The sequence below is a fragment of the Neofelis nebulosa genome, chromosome 4, assembly GCF_028018385.1.
Source record: "Neofelis nebulosa isolate mNeoNeb1 chromosome 4, mNeoNeb1.pri, whole genome shotgun sequence".
In the NCBI taxonomy this organism is placed as follows: domain Eukaryota; kingdom Metazoa; phylum Chordata; class Mammalia; order Carnivora; family Felidae; genus Neofelis; species Neofelis nebulosa.
Window position 1 is genome coordinate 1,496,101 of NC_080785.1, and position 22,010 is coordinate 1,518,110.

A 22,010-nucleotide genomic window follows, 5' to 3' on the forward strand; every position below is an offset into this window, starting at 1 on the left:
AATGAGCCAGCCAGGTGCCCAAAATAATTTTTTGTTTTTGTTGTCGTTGTTTTGTTGTTGAAGCAGGCTTCACGCCCAGTGCAGAGCCCAAGGCAGGGCTTGATCTCGTGACCCTGATCAAGACCTGAGCTGTGATCAAGAGTTGGTTGCTTAACCAAATGAGCCACCCAGGCGCCCCTAAAAACATTTTTTAAAAAGACACATCCGCGGTCCTACTGTTAACCAAACAGAAGGTTAAGCTTTTGAGATCTGGGCATTTATCAAACTTCTTGTAGTCTGTGGCAACACAGCATAAACCTGTAGTAACATAAACTAGGGCCCAGCAGCCAACAGTTAGAAGATCTATGTTCTGGGGGCGCCTGGTTGGCTCAGTCACTGGAGTATCCAATTCTTGACCTCAGAGTTCTACAAGTTTGAGTCCTCCGTCGAGTGTAGATGTTACTTAAAAGTAAAATCTATATATTAAAAAAAAAAAAATCCAGGTTCTTCTCAAACATGCCCATTTGGCGAAACAAAGCTTAAACATTTAAGTTTTGGAATGCTTGAAGAAACAATGGAACAAAAATGGAAAACAAATATCGCAAAACCAGAAAAGAACAACTGTGAGAACAAAACTCTGGTGTTAAGAAATTTCCTTGGGGGGGCTCCTGGGTGGCTCAGTCGATTGAGCGTCCGACTTCGGCTCAGGTCACGATCTCACGGTTCATGGGTTCAAGCCCCGCGTCGGGCTCTGTGCTCACAGCTCGGAGCCTGGATGGAGCTTGCCTGGGATTCTGTGTCTCCCTCTATCTCTGCCCCCCCCCCCCCCCCGCCCGCTTGCACTCGATGATGTCTTTCTCTCAAAATAAACATTTAAAAAAGAGAGACAGAGAGAGAGAGAAAGCCTTTACGTCAAAGGAAATTAGAAATATTTAGGTTAAATGTCATTATCAATTTGATCACATGATGAAAGAAATATTTAGAACAGACTGTACAAAACCTCAAATGCAGCACTAACAGTTCTAGAGGTCAAAAGGTTAAGAACTCAGGGATGCCTGGGTGGCTCAGTCAGGTGAGTGTCCCACTCCTGACATCTCCTCTGGTTGTGATCTCGAGGCTATGAGATCCAGTGCAGACCCTGCTTGGGACTCTCTCCCTCTCTCTGTGCCCCTCCCCACTCGCTCTCTCAAAATAAACCTTAAAGAAGTTTTAAAAAGGTTAAGAACTCAGAACAGACTTTCGAACTCAAGACTTGTCATTCTGAATACCAAAATATGTATTTTTCTCAAATACACTGCCACAATTTGTTTAAAGGCATCTTTTTTTTTTAATACTTATTTAAGAGAGAAAGAAAAGGTTCAAGTGGGGGAGGGACAGGAGAGGGAGAGAGAGAATCCCACGCAGGCTTCCAGCTTTCGGGGCCTGGTCGTATGAATCTGAACCATGAGATCACGACCTAGGCCAAAATCAAGTGTCAGATGCCCAACAGACTGAGCACCCAGGCGTCCCTTTCAGAATTTTTTTCTTTTTTTCAGAATCTGTTTAAATTACAAATTAGAGAAAACCACATGGTTACTCTTCCTACAACCTAACATGAAAATCCAAACAGCCGTGACAGACCCCTAACAAAATATTACTGGGGTCTGCCCTCCGGTCCTCGAAGGGGGCCTCAGAATCACAGTGACATGAGAGCAACTTAAGAGCAGAAACTCAACCGTAACAGGCACGTGCAAGGGGCACCCACACCCCTCACGGGAAATTCCACAGACAGTGTGAGGCATCAAGAAGCTTCCGAGCTGAAGGGACGGAGGGTCCGAGCACACAAAAGGGAGGGAGTCTGTTAATTACCAAGAAGACGAGAGACGTCTGGACGTTCCGCAGATTCCTTAGGTACAGGGGAGTCTCGGAGGAGGTAGCTCTCTTCCAGGACAGGCTTCCTCCTTTCCAATGTAAATGTAGGCGGTTGGGAGCCAGGCCGAGGGCGTTTCAGGCTTCCACTGGGTTTTGATTACTTTAAACTTGCAACAATCTCTATGCCAAAGAGATGGGGGGCAGGGCACCCTGCCACGAGCACCCACAACAGTAACTGGAGGACGTACCTCTCCAAGAACACGGTCGTTCACCATATAGCTTTTTGAACTGTTTCGGTACGTTCAACTTAAAATACTGAGGTATTTGTGTGAAATGCACTCCACTACACAAGATGGGAGTGAGTACCCAATTTTAAAAGGTTTCCTCGGGGCGCCCGGGTGGCTCAGTCTTAGGTTAAGTGCGTGAGTCTCGTTTCAAGGCACGTCACGATCTCAGGGTCTGTGCTGACAGCTCGGAGCCTGGAGCCTGGAGCCTGGAGCCTGCTCGGGATTCTCTCTCCCTTGCTCTCTGCCCACCCCCGCTCACGAGGGCAGGCGCTCCCTTTCTCGCTCTCAAACGCTGAAGAAAAAGTTTCCTCCGTGGTAGTTACTACATTCAGAGCACACCACCGAGTCAGCGACACCAGCCAAAGCGTCTTAAAATGACTAGCCACAGAAGAGGTCCTCAATTCTCAAGACCAAGAAGCACAGCAAGCTTACGTCTTCAGAAAGAAAAAACCCGAAGGCAAACTACAGCACAACAGCTGCCAGAAACAGCAGAAAACTCGAAGCCCTGCGTCCCTACCTCAAAGGGCTGAAAATTACGTGACATTCTGGTCCCTGCTGAGCTCCAGCTGCTGCCGCTTGCACCCGCAGGGCATCCTGGGAGCTCCAGGCACCGCAGGACCGGGCCACCCACTGCGCCCAACGGAGCGAGGGTTAGAAAAGTCTCAGAACTAGGCTCCCACTTCCTAACGGCTGAGCCACACGCGGCCAGAGGTCACCCGGGGAGTCAGATGCCACCGCTCAGACATCCTTGAACTCACTTCAAAGCTTGTATTCTCAAGTCCAGTTTCGCCAGTCTTGGCACTCAGGTGCCTGTTTCTGTGCAAGTGACGACAGCAGCGTGGCAGGGCCCTCAAGGCAGTCGGCGCACGCGTGGGAACTGGCCTAGCCTTGCCAGATGTGAACGCCGCGGTGTCTTAACCAGAGACGCCCCCAGGACAGTCACTGGGGCTGAGCGAGCGGAGGAGAACCATCAAGTAGCAGCACCCTGGAGACAAGCAACACTCGCGTGATGGCGACCAGCGGCCACCTGGCCCGCGTCCTAGACGGAAACGGCCCCTCGAAGAAAAGGCAAATGAACTGAAGCGTGCATCAGACCAGCCGTCTGCAGAGCCGGACCCCTCACCCTCCACTGCCCCTGCAGCAGCAGGCTGTCCGTACCTCCCCTTTGCTCCGCTCCTTCACCCGGTCCTGCCCAGCCGCCACCCGCCCCCCCCCCCCGGCCCCCCACCAGCACAGGCACCCCCAGAAACAGCTCTCGCAGCTGGGCGCCCCAAGCCCTCGGCACACTGGGCTTTCCGGTCCGTCCGTCTTCTGGTTTCCTCTCCCTACGAGCCCCGTGGGCACAGGGTGGGGAAGCCAGGGTTCCGGACCCCTTCTCAGGCTGCACTCCCGCGTCTTCATCGTCACCCCCGTTCCGCAAATACCACGGATCCCGCAGCGATTCCCCAGCGTAAACTCCAATCCTAGGTCTCTGCTTGGCACTTCAGACACGAATAGACAGATGAGTGCTTGACACAGCCACTTGGCCGTGTGACAGACGTCACAAATAGAACAGGACCAAATTTCTCTGGGTCCCCATCCCACTCCTGGTCTTCCGCTACTGAATGCTACCTCGTGCTCTCATGCTGTGGACTGGAAATTTCGCCCTCACCGACACCACGACCCAGCCCGTGACAGAACACCCACACACGGCAATCCAGTTTCAGCGGGCCTAGCTGCCAACCGTCTCAAAACCCTTCCGCTTTCTCCATCTTCAATGGCACCAGCCCCTCCTGCTGCAGGAGCCTCTTAACTTAATCACACCGTCTTCTCTCACAGCCAAGGCGAGCTATAAATACACAGGTGCTATCACAACAGATGCGAGATGGTGTCCAGCACCGGACAGAACCAGCTACGAAGGACACGGTCAGCTCCGCCGAGGATCAGATGGATCGAGACGTTACTTCGCTGACCAACGCGGAGTCCGGGGCAGAGGCACAAGATGAGCCGAGGACACGCCGTCAAGCAAGAAACCGAAGACGCAGCCGACGTCCCGGGCCGGCCACTGTGACACCTTGAAGGTGACTGAGAGTAACAGCAACTGAATGGGGACACCTGGGCCCCGGGACTGGCGTGTGGAGCAGGAGAAGGGTATTCAGCAGAATACCGGCCGGACGGGACTCAAGCGTCTAGCGAACAGCGCCGTACCAACGTCGGCCGCTCCGTTCGGGGGTATGTGCTGTGGTTAGATTGAGGAAAACTGAGTCAAAGGTGGACAAGAAATGTCTGTCGACGTCTTGACAACGCTACTGTAAATCTGAAATCACTCCAAATTAAAAAACAAAAAAACTGAAGTCAGAAAGGAGTAGAGCCAGTTCAAAAGGACACGAGAACAAAACTGATGGAGCACTCGTGGACCGGAAGGGACGGTGACGGGACCACCAGGAGGAGTGCCATGCGTCCCGAGCACACACACGAGCAGGAGTCCCGGATGGTCTGTGCTGCCTGCCGCTGGACGAGCTACGCTTGCGACCAAACGGCCGATGAGCCAACATTCTTTTTAAAGAATTCCTGCTAACAGATGCACAAGAAATGCTAGAATTAGAAAATTACCCTTCTGAAAGTAATAACTGGGGTGCTTCTCAAAGGACAGACTTCGACGAGCAACACCCGCATGTTCTTGCTAAGTGAAAGGACCTCTTAAGTAACCGGCTTTTAACTTTGCCTCATAAAACACTTAGTCCAAACATTCTTGCTTGAACGAAGTCCAGGGAGCAGCCCTTAATCTTGGACAGTTACTGGATTCTCTGTGGTGAAGAGCGGGCCTCCAGGGAGCTGTCACCCTTTGGTCCCTGGTCCACGGCAGGCTGAATTTCTCTTCGACACAGGTATCTTCAAACACTCAGGGGTTTACCATCGTGAATTTTTCACTCTCTAGACATACAGCCTTACATCTCTGGGTTCCTAAATCTCCACCTTGAGCAAGCTCCAAGGCCGCGATCCCTTCCTACCCGGATTCCAACACCATCAATGATGCAGGGACGGTCCAGATGTCACCAACAGAAGGGAACAAGACATTTCTCCTCTGAACCTGGATCACCAGTGCTAGGTCAACTCTCGTAAGAACCATACCTGACTTCAATTATCAACTTAAACTCAGCTATGCCTTTTTGAGTCTGTGATCGCCCTGCTGCCTCCCACTACTGCCTCTGTGCAACGGCGGCTCTTCAGATCAATGAGCCTCACAGCTCGCCCCAAAAAGTCCACCTTGCTTATGTTGGCCCACTGTCGCAACCAATCAAAACCTCTTTGACACCAATTCTACCATCAACATATTTACTCCCAATGAAAACAATGATGTAATTCTGAGTGACTGTAATCACATTTATTGATAACAATCATACGCTAGCTTAGAGAATAAGTCACCAAGTTTAGAAAACAAATATGTAGATAGGTTAGTCAAGAACAACACAAATATGTATGGAGACAATGAAACAAAGCTTAAAAGAACACTGCCATTTATTGATGAACTGGAAAACAGAAAGCAAACGGAAAGCTCCCTGTGCAGAGACAACCTTAGCTTCAACTACAATGACTGCACACACAGACAAAACTATGAAACCACATGGCCCATGTAAGAGGCAAGAAGTTAGTATGGTAAGACTTGGGGGGGGGGGGGGGTGGCTCAAGAAAAAGGATACAATTCGTGAATAATTTTTTAAGTAAGATTTTAGGGGTGCCTGGGTGTCTCAATCGGTTAAGTGTCCAATTCCTGGTTTCGGCTCAGGTGGTGATCTCATGGGTCATGAGAGTGAGCCCCGAGTTGGGCTCTGAGCATCTGCACAGAGCCTGCTTGAGATTCTCTCTCCTCTGTCTCTGCCGCTCCCAGCTCATGAAGGCTCTCTCAAAACAAATAATTAAAACACATTTTCTTTTCAACGTTTATTCATTTTTGGGAGATAGAGCATGAGCGGGGTGGAGGAGACACAGAATCCGAAGCAGGCTCCAGGCTCTGAGCTGTCAGCACAGAGACCTATGCAGGGTCCAGAGACCCAGCTGTGAGATGGTGACCTGAGCTGAAGTCAGAAGCTTAACTGACTGAGCCACCCGAGTGCCCCAATAACTAAAACACATTTAAAAAAAAAAAAAGGGGGGGGGGGGGACACCCGGGTGGCTCAGGTCATGAGCTTGCGGTTCGTGAATTCAGGTCCTGAGTTGGGCTTTGTGCTGACAGCTCAGAGCCTGGAGCTTGCTTCGTGTTCTGTCTCCCTCTCTCTCTCTGCCCCTCCCTCACTCGCACTCTGTTGTCTCTATGTAGGTCTCTAAAAAATAAACATTAAAAAAATTTTAATAAATAAATGAACTAAAATGGTCTTTACCCTCCTGAGATCAGCCCAGTGTCCCTGCTCCCCAGCCCCAACTGCAAGCGAGTCTAAGGGAGGGAAAGAACTTGCTGTCCAGCCCTCATCCAGGACTTGCTGTGAGTCCCACACTCCCCACGTGGCCTCACACATGCACCTGAGGTCACAGGGAACAGGTAACACCAGAAAAAGAGGAGCCCTCGAGGGTGGGACTCCTGCCTTCTCTTCTCAGGTATACCCAGGACCAGGGGGCATGCGGCTCCCTACTCACTGCCCCCCACTATCTGTGGACACTGCCAGGAAAAAGTGGCTTCTCTCCTGCATCCAGGCGCCAAGTAAGGAAGCAATCGTTACACGAAGGGGCAGATCACGTCAACTGGAAGCACAGGTACCCACAAAGGCTTCAGGCAGCTGGAAATGGCCCCCAACAAGCATCTGAAACTCCACGGCCTGATGGTATAAGCCCGCCAGCCAGACAGATGTTTGTTTCTCAGGTCATTAAAATTAAACAAAACTTGAAAACCCCAGTCCCTTGGTCACACCCGCCACATTTCAAGGGCCCCACAGCCACATGTGGCTACTGACCTCCATTCTGGAAAACACAAGCAGAGGACAAAGGGAGCTCCACAACACACAGGGCTGGTCTGCAACCTAACAATATCAACTCAGGTTTACAGGCGATCTGGGTGAGATACTTCATTACATAATCTTTGCCAATGGTATTCTGAAACTTCTCTCGCTTCTGATGGGACCCCACTCCTGTATTTTAAGAAAGCTACAGAAAACCAAGACGTCATATTCTTTCAGCTAAGAACAACTGCTCCTTAGGACAACTGGTGTGTTAATCTATGAAATTTCCTTAAAAAAACTCCCTCTTTAGTAAAGCCACTAAAGTAAATCCCATTAACTAAAAGTACCTCCTCCCATAAACTCCCATAAACCCTCAACATCAGGACTTTCAGGAAGTGTGTCCTAAAGGCCCGTAGTACCTACCTATACACAGGTGAATACCACCTAAGTAGAAAAATTGAGTGTACATCTCCCCAGTACACATCACGATGTGATTAAAAATTACAGAACAAGGGGTACCTGCCTGGCTCAGTCAGAAGAGACTGGGACTCGTGATCTCAAGGTCTTGAGTTTGAGCCTCAAGACGAGTGCAGAGTTTACTTAAATACCACTTAAACCTAAACTACTATGTACATTAAAACCAAAAATAAAGTTACAAGTAACAAGATTAAAAATACTTGTATGTGCTTGCCAATCATAAAGTAATCAGCTACGATTTCAAGCTACACTGTGATCAGGATAGTGCCACGAGGATTCTAGAACAGTGTTCTTCAGGACAGCTACGGGTGGTAGTCAAGGGCAGATGGCCTGGGTCTTTTACCAGTGTCGGTCCACCACAACAGTCAGAGCGAGATCCTCTGAAAGTGTTCTCACCCCAGCACACACACTACAAATACGGCGAAACACACTGCTGTGCCCCGGCCAGGCTGACAACTCCTGAGTTGGTGCCTAGTTCATCCCAGTGGGTACCTGAGGACGTCAGGATCAATCTGTAAAGGTCAACTTCTTTTGAGATAAACATACAGGTTTCATATTTAAAATGGTAAACTCGGGGCGCCTGGGTGGCTCGGTCGGTTAAGCGGCTGACTTCGGCTCAGGTCACGATCTCGCACTCCTTGAGTTTGAGCCCCGTGTCGGGCTCTGGGCTGACAGCTCAGAGCCTGGAGCCTGTTTCAGATTCTGTGTCTCCCTCTCTCTGACCCTCCCCCATTCATGCTCTGTCTCTCTCTGTCTCAAAAATAAATAAACGTTAAAAAAAATTTTTTTTTTAAATAAATAAAATGGCAAACTCAACAGACACATTTACTCTCCCTCCTCCTGAAACGTCCACCAAGATTCTCCTTACAGATAGGACTTCTGCTTTCCAACACATAAAGAGCGGTAAAGTCACCACTCCACACCAACAAGCAAAACAAAGTTGAACTGAAAAGGGGGATTTTTTTGTTGTTTATTTCCAGAGACAGAGTGCACGTGGGGAAGGGACAGAGAGAGAGGATCCCAAGCAGGCTCCACACTGTCAGCACAGAGCCTGACGCGGGGCTCAATCCCACGAACCGTAAGATCATGACCTGAGCCAAAATCAAGAGTCTGATGCTCAAACAACTGAGCCACCCAGGCGCCCCAAGAAACAGCTTCTTTTTTTAGATCTGTCCCATAAGTGAGGTGTGCCTCCCGCACTGAAAACACAGGTGGGCACACAGAATGGGAACTCGCCAATGCAGAAGCCTCCAGAGAGAGAACCGATGAGCTGACAAGGAAATCCGAACTGTCACCAGACGGGGTTGCTGGCAGCTCTGTGAGGACAAGTCTGAGGTACACACTTTCATGAGTTCTGCCAGCCCTCACGGGAAACCTGGGACAAAAACGTACTGGGGCTTCGGGCAAGGGAAAAGGAACCATTTAAAAATACCAAAACATGGGGTGCCGAGCATTCAGCTCTTGGTTTTCTCTTGGGATTCTCTCTCCCTCTCTGTGCCCCTCGGCTGCTCATGCTCTCATGGGCTCTCTCTCCCTCAAAAATAAATAGGGGACGGGCGCCTGGGTGGCTCAGTCGGTTAAGCGTCCAACTTTGGGTGATGACCTCACGGTTCGTGGGTTCGAGCCCCGTGCTGGGCTCTGGGCTGACAGCTCAGGTCCTGGAGCCTGCTTCAGATTCTGTGCCTCCCTCTCTCTGTTCCTCCGCCACCTGTGCTATCTCTCTGTCTCTCAAAAATAAACATTAAAAAAAATTTTTTAAGAATTTTTTAAATAAATAAACTCTAAAACAAAATAAATACAAATACCAAAACAGGGGCACCTGGCTGGCTCAGTGGGTTGAATGTCTGGCTCTTGATTTGGGCTCTGGTCATAATCTGCTGGTTTGTGAGACAGAGCCCCTCTCCCCCAGTAGGGCTCCATGCTGGGGGAGGAGCCTGCTTGGGATATTCTCTCCCTCTCTCCCTCTCTCCCTCTCTCCCTCTCTCCCTCTCTCCCTCTCTCCCTCGCCCCCCCAAACACCACACACCACTTTCTTCTAGAGGAAGTCTGCCCTCAGGGGAAATACATTGCTGGAGCCCAACCCACCTGGGGGCAGGGAAATCCCAACTCCAGTCCCTTCCTGCCCTGCTGTCCCACCCAAGGGGAAGTGGGAGGCACTGGTGAAGTGGACCAGAAAGCGGAGACCTGCTCAGGGACGGGGACACCTCCACCTCCCCCACCGGCCTGCACACCGCTTGCCTACTGACAGCAAGCAGCTCCTTTTGTCTGGTACCTCATGCGCACCTTTCAACAAAACATCACCAGGCATACCAGAGGGCAAAACACAGTCTGGCAGGCTTAAGCAAGCCTCGGCACAAGTCGCCAGTGCAGCAATCACCAAATCAGGAATCTGGTGAAACTGTGATTGATATGCCATGAGCTTTAATGGAAAAGCAGACTACACGCTAGAACAGAGGCACAACGTAAGCAGAGGTGAAATTCCTAAGAGTCAGCAAGAAATGCTACAGAGCGAAACCCCGGCAGAAAAGAGCAAGGTCTCTGACGAGCTGAGTAGTAAGCGGGGCATGGCTGAGCCAAGGGGCAGACAAGCCAGGGGAGGAACACACCGACCGCAGAGCGCCCAGTGCCCGTGGGGCAGCCAGCAGAGGGGCAGCCCGCGGCCGGAGCGCCAGAGCTAGGAAAGGAAGGATCAGAGACAGGGCTCCGAAGCATCAATCAGCTCTGAAGGACTAAATGAGAATTTCCCCCAAATTAACGTCAGGCACCCAACAACACCTCCAAGAAGAACGGAGAACACTATGTGGAACAAATACCCAAAAATTACACCTGGGGCGTATCACATTCAAACTTCAGAAAATCAAAGATTAAAAAAATCTTGAAAGAAGCCAGAGGAAAAGACAGCCTACCTAGGAGGAAGCAAAAGAATTCCATCCATGTAAGAAAGAAGGGAGCGGAACAGTTTTAAAGTGCTGGGCGGGGGGGACGGGGGTGGGGGGGGGGGGTGGGGGGGTGGACACCACCTCCAATTCTGTAGCCTGCAAAGTTATCCTGCAAAAGTGAAGAAGAAAGGCCTTCTCTGGCCAACAAAAACTGAGGGAATTTGTTGCCAGCAGATCCACCTTGCAAAAAATATTAGAAGTCCTTCAGAGAGAAGGAATATGATGTAGGACAAAAACTCAGATCTGCATAATGAACACCAGAGAAAAGAGAGGTAGATATAAAATACGCTTTTATTTTCCTCAGTAATCTAACAGGTAACAGTTCCTTCAAATAATAGCAACAGCGTATTCCACGACAGACACTTCTGTGCGTCCCTAGACTTCCTGCAGGTGAAATGAACGAGAACCCCACAGGCAGGAGGGAAGAATTGGCATCAGAAGGTGCTTGCACTACCCAGGGACCATGACAGTGTTGGATAGCTGTGAAGTCAGTCATAAAGGAACACTGCAAACTCTAGGGCGACCACGAAAAAAGGTAAAAAGGAAAGGGGTGGGGGGGGGGGGGGTAACGCTCTAAAAAGGAAAGAAAATGGAATCACATGAAACGTTCAATTAAATCTACAAAAGGCAGGGGCGCCTGGATGGCTCAGTTGGTTAAGTGTCCCATGTTGATTTCAGCTCAGTTGGTGATCTCCTGCTATGTGAGATCAAGCCCCACTCTGGGCTCCGTGCTGAAGGTGAGGGACCTGCTTGCAATTCTCTCCCCGCCCTCTCTCAAAATAAATAAGTCAACTTAAAAAAAAAACAAACTACAAAAGGCAAAAAAGTTGGAAGCAAGGAAGACAAAAACAGCAACAAAGGACACTGGTAAAAACCCATAAATGGTTCAAGAGCCACTTTAAACATCAATGGCCTGGGGGCACCTGAGTGGCTCAGTCAGGCTGCACACTGTTGGTTTCGGCTCAGGTCATGATCTCAGGGTTTGTGGGTTTGAGCCCCGAGTCCGGGCCCACACTGTGAAGCCTGCCTGGGATTCTCTCTCTCCCAGCCCCTACCCCACTCACTCTCTCACAATAAATAAACATTAAAAAAAAAAAAAAAAAAAACCCCCACAGTCTGAATAAAGCATTCTGCAACCCACCTAACAGAATTTCTCCTGCATGGCACACTGACCCACCCACTTCTCCATCAGCCTCCTCTCAGGCCCTTCGAAGAGCTCGCTCTTCCACGGGACACTCCCACGGGCTCCCCCGACCCCCTCAGCTAACCAAATTGGACGCCCAGGCCCCTTTCCTGAACCCCGGCCGGCCAGGCCCCTTCGACCCAGCAGCTACCCTTCCCTAGCTTAGCCTCTCCCATGGGTCAACCACCCACCGGGAAAAGTGGAAGGATGCACAGGAGGCAGGTCCGCGTCCCGTGCACACCTGCAAGGCCTCAGTCAGTACACCTGCCGGTTTCTGGCCTGTTACTTTTCGTGCCTGTCACCTTTACTGTTTTTTTAACATTCTTAAAAATTGGTGTTAATGGACACGCTGTAATGGTCACAAAAAACACAAGTTAGAGATGCTAGTTATTTTTCCTGCAACAGTTAAGATGAAATGTTTCATTAATTTACTACCAAAACCCATCACACATGTCACCTGTGTCATCTGGGGGGGGGGGGGGAACCTCAGACTCCTGCACAGAATCCAAGGCTCGTCCCCTGATTTTGTATCCTCCCGGCTGCCATCCCAGGTGCAAACCGGACTTCACCATCGGGCTTTGAACAATGAGATGTGAGTGCCCTGGTCCCTCCCAGCTGCCCTCTGCATCCTCCAACTGCGAGGACACGCCTCCTCGCCGGAGGACACTTCGGCGCAGCTAGCTTCCTCTACGCTGAAACTGCATCTTACACACGCCTCCGTCATAGCATGCATCATCATCTCGTACCCATCACTGTTTTCCAGCCTTTTTACATCCTAAACTCCTTGAGGGCAGGACCCATCAAAGTTAGCTTTCGATCTCAGTAATCCAGTCCCCAGCAAATTATGAGGAGACTGAGTACAGTTACTCTGGGGAACAAAATGTCAGGGAACTATTCAAGTTCCCTCATATTCCACTGGTGAATCAGCTGAAGCCCCATCGATTCATCAATATGCATGCTGCACTCAGTATTGTAAATGTTGGTGCATAAAGGGTTTCCATTTCCTAATTAAATCTCCCAAAGATTTCACCTCTAGGAAGACTTGAGCAAATCAGCAAATCTTCTCATTGGCTAGGACTCGGTCCGTGACGGAGATCTTTTTAACGTCTGTTGGGCAACCATCTTTGACGACTCCACGGAGCCCATCACTACCTACTTGCCTGATGGTCAACTGTTCTAGCAACACTGGAAACACTTAAACCATTCCTTCCCAGTCTGTGTTCAGGCAAATGACACTGCATGTGACTTGAACACACCTCCTGCCTTACGAGGATAAACTCAGTCAACGAAAAGAGCAGAACTGGAGACATTTAAATTAGCATCTTTCAAACTTTTGGTAGAGCGTGCAAGGTGAACTTGGCAAATTGAAAAAATACACGTGAAACACAAACACACACAAAGATGATAATGTGACCTGATAAAGGTGCTACCTACACAGCTATTACTATACTACAACATACAAATGTATAAAGACACACACGCCCCAAACTTACAAGGTCACAGGCCAACTTTATGTCAATATAAGAAATAAAGAATTCAGGACTAAATCACCAAAAGAAAAAAATTTATGCAGCACCAGGACAAAGAAATGTGGGCACGGCGGCACCACCACCAGAAGTAATGGTCAGATGGAAACCAGGCACCAGGCCTGCACCCCAGCTCACGCTGCAGAGGCCCTCACTGGCAGGGCAGTTTCAGAAAAAACACACACAGGCCACTATTACCCCCTTTGACAATGAAAGCCATCCCGTGGGGTGGCAGACACCACAGACACGGGAGCACCCTGACCCAGCTGATACCTGAGCACCCAGTTCAGGCACTGAGGGCAGGACCGCTGTCCTTATTTCTGCACCAGAAAACCTGAGGCCCAGAGACGGTACCCACCCAGGGTTCAGAGTTGCACACCACTGTGGTGAACGAGCGAACCAGGAGTCAGGCTCAGACCCAGGCCTCCCAAGCATAAGCTGCTCTCTTCAGATACAGAAGTGAGACGCGCCAAAGTATCTCACTGCGGGCGGGGGGGGGGGGGCCTAGGGGCGCAGTAGGTTAAGCTTCCAAACTCTTGACTTCATCTCAGGGTGCTTGAGATCAAGCCCCAGATGGCGCTCTGCCATGATAGCGGAGAGCCTGCTTTAGATTCTCTGTCCCTGCCCCCCCCCCCCAAAAATAAATAAACATGAGACAGGAGAAAAAAAGAAGTATCTCACTAAGTATGCTGTAGAAATTTCTACATCAAAACAATGGGTCTTTTAAAAAAATAAGACAGAAAAAGACACCATCTCACCCACCTGCCTTCCGCAGACGCTGCACGAATTCCCATCCTAACCGGTATCGTCAGCCTCATGCTCCTAGCCCTCAGGAACAACACTAACCTGTTTGACTTTTCCAGCCACTTAAGTGAAGCCTCATCTGTTTTGCACCCATGAAGTTAAGCATCTTTTCATGTTCAAGAGCTATTTGTAAGTGCCTCAACTGAACTGCTGGCCTATGTCCTTTGCCCATTTTTCCACCTGTTGGCCTTTGTGTTTGGCAGGGGAAGGGGGGAGTGTTTAACCAAATTTTACAAAGGCCACTGGAAACCAAGTTCTTACTATGTCTTCTAACATCCATTCCTTCAATGGGGGCCATTCACCAGCTGCGCTGAAAAATATTCACTTGCTAGGGCTGGAAGAAGCGGTCACTATAGAGTACTCCTATCAACATAAGACGGAGTGCAATTCAAACTCTCAAGCGAGTCCAGACAAGCCCAGGACAGGCACCCTGTCAGCACAGAGGCTCCAGAGGAAGAAGCACAAACAGAGACCTACAGAGATGGTGGTCTACCGAGCCACTTAGTGTGTGGGGAGGCTCCTCTAGTGGGTTAAGCATCTGACTCTCGCTTCCTGCTCGGGTCATGATCTCACAGTTCAGGTTCACGGGTTCAAGCCCTGCGTTGGGCTCTGCACTGACAGTGTGGAGCCTACTTGGGATTCTCCCTCTCTGCCCCTCCCCAGCTGGCATGCTCTCTCTCAAAATAAACTTTTGAGAAAATACGTTCCTGTATACCCAATATGCCACATATCGTACACCCTAATCTCATCTTCTCAAGAAGTCTCCATCCATTCCGCTGTACCTGAACGATCACGGACTAGCTGTCTCTGGAAAAACAAATTCTCGCTTCTTTTAGGTTACACTTCAGTAGTCTCGACGACACACAGAGAAATCCTGTAGTCTAAAGCTTCGGTTCATCTGAGAAAACAGCTGCTGGAGTAAAGAGATTAGTTCTCACAGCACATCGTCCGCGAAGGGTGAAATGCCTCCTCTTTCCCAGAGGTTCTCTGGATTAACCGTTTCTCAAGTCTAACTCCGAAGGGTCCAACCCTGCCCATGGAGACTCTTGCTTTCCTCCAAGTAAACCTCACAACCACGAAAACTGAGCTGGGCCATGTACACACACACAATTGCCAACATGTCCCTGGGAGTGAAGGCTGGTACTTCAAATACCGATTTCTCTAACGTTGCTTGCACTTTAACCCCTGTACCATGACCTCAATACCGAAACAGAAGCTCTGGTTCCCAAAGTTAAGTCAGCTAGCAACTTCTACAACCACTCTACAGGTGAATTAAACCATCGTTATTAACATTTACAACAACCACTCTACAGGTGAATTAAACCTGTAAAATTAAATTAAATCATTATTAACAAGTTTTGTATTCCTAGAGAGTTCTTGATGGTAGAATTCTGAGTAAAATAAGTCTGGTCATTTTTCTAAGTGAGATTTCACTTCAATGACCAAGAGAAAAAAGAGCATTGATTTCCCAATCAAACCACCTTCACTAACTTCTTTTCCTGTACATCACTGAAAAAGTACTAGAAAGGCACGCTACAGATTCCCAAACCTCTTGGGTACCTTCAAAACCTCACCTGATTCACTTTGGACTTCCTATGACCAACGAACCACCTCATTTTCCATTCAATACGATAATCTCTAAAAATCCAGCCCCGTAAGTCAAATACTCTTCATCAACTGCATGCAAACCAGTCCGTAGGGAAAGAAAAGCTCTAGCTACAAAGAGAACACTGGGGCACCAAAACAAAGACCGAAGTTAAATGTATCTAAATATCCCATGACACCACTAAACGGCACAACTTCACCACCCCTCCCTCCAAATACCATTTCCCCCACCCCACCCCAGAAACAAGGTGCAAACAGAAATGATCTCTATGGATAAGGCGAGGAGTGCTCTTGTCCATGAAGTTTATCTACCCTCATCTTTGACCACGAACATAGCAGGTATTTGATGACCTACATGAGGTGCTCCATGATGAGTTAGCTCTAACAAGCCAAATTTTCTACACAGCTCAGTTATGAAACCTTGGTTTTGTTACTATTTTACAAAAGAGAGAAAGATACTCAAGAACGTAGGTGTCCAACATGACTGCTACAAATACACCACCCTTTTAGACCTCTAACAGACTCTTGGAGTCAAGGTCCTCAAGCCTGGGACCTAAGACCTCTACATTCTGAAATGTTGTTACTCTGTATCCCAAATCTTAGCCACCCACAGAAGTGACCATCTTTCCACCAGACCTTTCTCAAACATCTCTCCACCTAACATCTGTTTTGCTCTGCTTGCAAAACAGAAACAAAACCTCCTTGGTTCCTTCCCAATCCATGAGACTCAACACTGAAAATGGAGCTCAAGGCAGAAACCCCCTTTCTTGCACAAGGCCTGTTCTATCCCCACCCCCACCCCCCACCGGGAGAATGCTGCCGGTTCTACACTGTTTCAAGTAACATAATTCCAGGTCAAAAACCCACTGAAGACACTCCCTCTCTTCAGCTTTAAAAACCAGAAAATCAAAACACTCATTACTTCTATTAACCCAGAAAAGTCATAATTGTAAAGAAAACATTTTCTAAAATGTTTAATTGTGACATCAAACTAATTTGGTGCAATGCTGTCTGCTTCGTGGAAAAGCAGCAGGCCCGACGTTCAACAAGAAAGAGGTCTGGGAGTTTCCTCTGTGTCATTTCATTACCTGACAAATTACCAGAACAAACACATACGTAGGTGGGGAAACACAGAAATGAACTGTCACTCCTTATCACAGACCATCTACTAAGTCTTTATCTTGTGATGACCTAACATGTCCTTAAGTATTCCCGACACAAACGAGGAAATTACTTCCACTGTAACTCAAGATCTCAGACCAACGATTGCAAACACCGGCCATCGTCAACTATCAGACACTTAGAAGCGCGACTAAAGTCCCTTCATCACAAGAGAAGACACGGGAAGCACTCAGTCCTGGCACTTGTGAACGCAAATTGGGTATTTTTGCCCCCAACTTTCCTAAAATCTGGATTTCATTTACCGCAGCAGGGTAATCAGGACAAAGACAGGCCTGGAAGAAGGATCCAATTCAAACAGTATTCTCTCTGGACCCTGGGTCTGGAGCAATGCGACAGGCACAAAGGGAACACACAAGAGGAGGTTCCAGGCCTGCCCCAGGGAACACACAGGAAGGCCCCAGCACAGATACAAGGCAAACTGCAACAGCCTTTGCTGGTGAAAAGTAGGATGAGCATTTCCAAGGGCACAGATCACATGCCACCTGAAGAAATCACACTCCAAATACAACTGACCCTTGCAACTGAAGTGAAGAATCCTAAAATACCTGGAGTATTTTCATAAGTAAATATACACACACACAAAAACAAACCCACGGAGTTCTACTGCCTCACAGCCGTTCACCGTGGTTGCTACTGTCTATCTAGAATGGCCAAAACTCCTTACAAATGTTAGGGGAAGCATTTTTAAAAACACCAAACTATGTCCAAATAAGGAATAGCTCTCGAAATAAGGTATTACGGATATAAATAAAACAGACTCCTCCCCCCACTGACGTAGAATGCAACCCTTAGAAATTTAACTACCTTTTTAATTCCTCTAAGATTTTATTTTCAAGTAATCTCTACACCCAACAATGGCCACGAACTTACAACCCTGAGGTCAAGAGTCACACACTCCACCGACTGAGCCAGCCAGGCACCCTTCATAATTTTTTTCGGCAATTAATTTTCCCCACCTTAAAAATGAGACATTTTAAAAAATAACAAGGTATTTTTTAAACTTTCTTAAGTAGAACATTTAAACAAAAGAGGTCAGCAACGGATGCACCTGGATGGCTCGGTGGGTTCAGCATCCAACTCACTTCAGCTCAGGTCAGGATCTCCAGGCTTGTGAGTTCGAGCCCCTGAGTCAGGCTCTAAGCTGACAGTACGGAGCCTGCTTGGGATATTTTCTCTCTCTCTCTCTCTCTCTCTCTCTCTCTCTCTCTCTCCCTCTCCCCCTCTCCCTCTCCCTCCCTCTCTCTCTCTCTCCCCTGCTCACACTCCCTCAAAATAAATAAGCTTCTTAAAAAAAAAATTTCGACTGGTTTCTGCACGCACCCCCAAAATTACAAAGTTTGAAAACACCTATAATCAACCTATAACGAAAGCATCAAAATTCTCCAAGCTGAACTCCAGAAGTTCTTTTTTCCAATTAGGCTTTAAAATTGTCTTTCCATTCCTACATTATCATCCTTTTTTTTAATTTTATTTATTTATTTACTTATTTGAGAAAGAGCATGCGAGCACAAGCAAGAGAGGGGCAGAGAAGAGAATCCCAACCAGGCTCTGCTGTTTAGTGCACAGCCCGACGTGGGGCTCCAACTCCCAAACCATGAAGTCCTGACCTGAGCCAGAACCAGGAGTCGACACTTCAGTGACTGAGCCACCCAGGGGCCCCTAATAATCACTTCTACTACTATTCTTATCTTCACCAACTTTGCTTTTCTTCTCATTTACTTCCTGAACTTAAAGTTCTCACAGATCTTATTTTTCCAAAAAAACACTACAGCATTTGTTACATCTCGCCACTGACCCTGTCCTGAGAATTCCCTAACAAGCCTGCAATTATGCCAATTTCCCCACTAGGTGGTGTCCTGAACAAATTTAGAGCCAACCAAATTTCCAACATAGACCTCCACCACTCTAAATTTTGCAATCATTTCCCAGATAGTAAAAAGGCGAAATAAGGCTTTTTAAATACCCTACTAAACCATCAACTTACAAATATAAAGCCTGATTCCATTAACTTAATCCTTACCAAAAGACATCAGAAATGGAACATAATCACCTTTAACCATCACAGCGGCTGATGGCAGTCCCACCGCTGTAACCTCAGTGGAAGGTAACAGGAAACATCACCAAGGTGACACAGTGAGCATTACCCTGCAACCCTGAAAAGCTCAACTTAAAATAATTTACCAGGGCGCCTGGGGGCTCAGTCGGGTAAGCAAGCGTCCGACTTCAGCTCAGGCATGATCTTGAGGTTCGGGAGTTTGAGCCCCGTGTCGGGCTCTGTGCTGACAGCTCAGAGCCTGGGACCTGCTTCGGATTCTGTGTCTCCCCAACCCCCTCTCTGCCCCTCCCCCACTCCCACTCCTTCCCTCTCTTGAAAATAAACATTAAAAACAATTTTTTAATGGGAAAAACTAACTTACCGAGCTTTAAAGTCCCTTTTTTTTTTTTTTTTTTTTTTTTAACGTTTATTTATTTTTGAGACAGAGAGAGACAGAGCATGAACGGGGGAGGGGCAGAGAGAGAGGGAGACACAGAATCGGAAACAGGCTCCAGGCTCTGAGCCATCAGCCCAGAGCCTGACGCGGGGCTCGAACTCACGGACCGCGAGATCGTGACCTGGCTGAAGTCGGACGCTTAACCGACTGAGCCACCCAGGCGCCCCTAAAGTCCCTTTTTAAAACTAAAAAATACACATGCATACATCATCCCACCACAAACCTGATTTTTGAGTTTGCTGGGTTGAAAACTATTGATGGTGCGGAGTACAACTGTATTTGTTTGAAACTGTCCAAAACAGAGTTAATACAAGGAAAAACGGGTCTACTCTTAATTCTTACACCTGTAAGAATCATGAGTTTGCTGAAAAAGAAAAGCTACTGTAAGCCACTTAATTGCAGGAATAGTGTAATTCCCTACCCATAATTTACTCTTCAGAATATTAGTCAAAGGATACTCCCCACCCAGCCCTCCAGGTAAGTCAGACCGGCAACCAAAAATACCTCTCAAATACACCATGTCAAGAAAACAAACTTAACAACACTGATTTTTTTTTTTTCCTACAAGGGTGCTGAACTCCTGAAACTCTTTAAAGCCTCGTTTTTAAACTTCCAATCTTCCCCTCCTAGAGCACCAGCTCAAGGCTGCTTAGGCCCATTTCAATATTCCGCCTCTTGGCTCCCACACCCACCAACCACTCCGCCAAGCCCATTTACTTCCCGAATTCAGACGCGAGTAACAAACATTCCACCGCCCACTAGATAATGTGCATAAAAAGCACGGATCTTTTTGTTACCGGGCATACAAATACAGAAGCACTGGGGCCCCCACATAGGTGGCTCAGTCGGTTAAGCCTTGGCTCGGATCGTGATCTCTCTGGTGTGGGTTCGAGCCCCGCATCGGGCTCTGTGCTGACGTGTGGAGCCCACTGGGGATCCCGTTCCCCTCTCTCTCTGCCCCGCCCCTGCTCCTGCCCTCGCTCTCAAAAAAAAATAAATAAGTAAATAAATAAATAAAATAAAAATAAGTAAACATTAAAATATATACATGCAAGTACTAACCCCAGAGAAACTGTAGTCTCTTACTGTGAACAGGAGAAGTCCAGATTAAATTTCCCAGAGAAATCTGAGAATGGGGTAGTCTGGGGGGAGAGGCAGGCTGTAAATACGTGTCATTAAAACATTTCTGATACACACAATCAGCGGAGAAAACGATCAGGAAACGCGTTCCAGCGACAAGTTTCTTCTCTCCTTTTGTTGGTCGGTCATTCAAGTTTTCCCTAACTCAATTCGAAGTCTTGCGAATTCTGGTCCCAACTCAACTGGGCGCCGCTCCGCCTGTCCCGCCCCCCCCGCCAGGTGGCGGTGTGACCTTGCCCCCTTTCCCGTCCGCTCTCAGGTGGTAAAGGAACGCGTCCCCGGCCCCTGACAACCACTACTGCCTCACAAAACAGGTCTGGACCACACGAAGTTTGCGATTTGCTCTTCTCGCCAACTCCATCCCTGCTTGGGCAGAAGCGGCTATAAACCGCAAGCTCCGGTACAGCCGGAGGCCCCCCCCCCCACCCCCCCAACGCACACTGGCCACTTCGGTTGAAATTCGGGCATTCTGCTACTCGTCAAACTTTAGAAAATCCCAGGGGGAAGTTCCGGGAACGCGGCTTCGCGTCTCCCGGAGCCGCTTCCTGGTCCCCGCGCCCCGCAGCGCCGCCCCCCACGAGGCTTCCACTCTCTCTGCAGACCCGCCTGGTCTCCGGCTTTGGGCTCCTTCCTCCACGCGGAGCTTGAAAGAAAGAACAAACCTGCCTTTCACGCCGCCGGCCCCCCTCCGCTGCTGAACTGGAGGGACGCGGGGTGACCCCGGCCCCGCGCCGCCCGCCCTCCGCACGGGCCCCGGCCCAACCGCCGGCGCGGGCCGGCCCAGGACGAGTGCCACCCCCCGACTGCGGGGGCCCGCGGCCTCGCACCGGGTCCCCGTGCTCCGCGGCCCGACGCCCACCCCCGACCGCCCCCCCCGGCCTGACCCCCCCCCCCCGCCGCCTGACCGCCCGCCCGAGGCCGGACGCCCACCCGCGCGGCCCGCACCCCCCCGCCTCACGGCCGCCCGGACTCCACAGCGGGCCCCTGGCCGCCACCGCCGCCCCAGCCCGACGCCCACCCCCCGAAACCCCGGCCCCACGGCAGGCCCCTGGTCCCCGACCCCCCGACGCCGGCCCCGAGGCCCGACCCCCGCCCGCGGGCGGCCCTCACCGAGGACAGGGAGCCGGCAGCGGGCAGGAGGCGCGGCGGGGCGGCGGCCCGGGTCCCCTCAGCTCCGGCACGGCGGCGCTGGCGGCGGCGGCGGCGGCGGCGGCGGCTCCTCGCGCTTTCCTTTCTCTCCTTTCTCCGACAACAAACAGGAAGTGCGTCACGCGGCGGCGGCGGCGCGGCGACGTGCACTTCCGCCCGACCCTGACGCCGCGCATGCGCCCCGCCCCGCCCGCCTTCCCGAAGGTTCGCGGAGGCCGGGCGCTGGCGAGAGGCGGGGGTGGGGGGAGCGGAGCCGGGCGCCGTGCCCCGGGGCCCCCCGCGCGTCCCGTCCCGCGCCCACCGAGCTTGGCGGCGGCTCTGGGACCCCCTGGCCCGCGCCGGTCTTCGTCTCCCCGGGGCCGGCCGGCCTCGGCCGCCCGGGGACCCGCCTCCGTGACCGCCGCTAGTTTAGGCCACATTCGGGGTAATGAATAAGACACGGCAGGCGCAGGGGGAGCTCCGAGCGGAAGCGGCCCCTTTGTGAGC

The 22,010-nt window shown here is 50.0% G+C and overlaps 1 protein-coding gene across 5 annotated transcripts in view; it reads right to left on the bottom strand.

The window, feature by feature from the left end:
* Positions 1–21,646, bottom strand: part of DNAJB6 (DnaJ heat shock protein family (Hsp40) member B6) — a 69,209-nt gene extending 47,563 nt beyond the window's left edge. For 3 of the 5 annotated variants that reach the window (XM_058723638.1, XM_058723634.1, XM_058723639.1), the window contains exon 1: positions 21,486–21,646. The gene's annotated coding sequence lies outside the window, so the exon portion shown is untranslated. Of the gene's footprint in view, positions 1–2,875; positions 3,167–21,037; positions 21,062–21,485 lie in introns of those variants that run through there. The other 2 variants (XM_058723635.1, XM_058723636.1) reach the window with 2 other exon arrangements.
* Between the last annotated feature and the right edge of the window lie 364 nt (positions 21,647–22,010).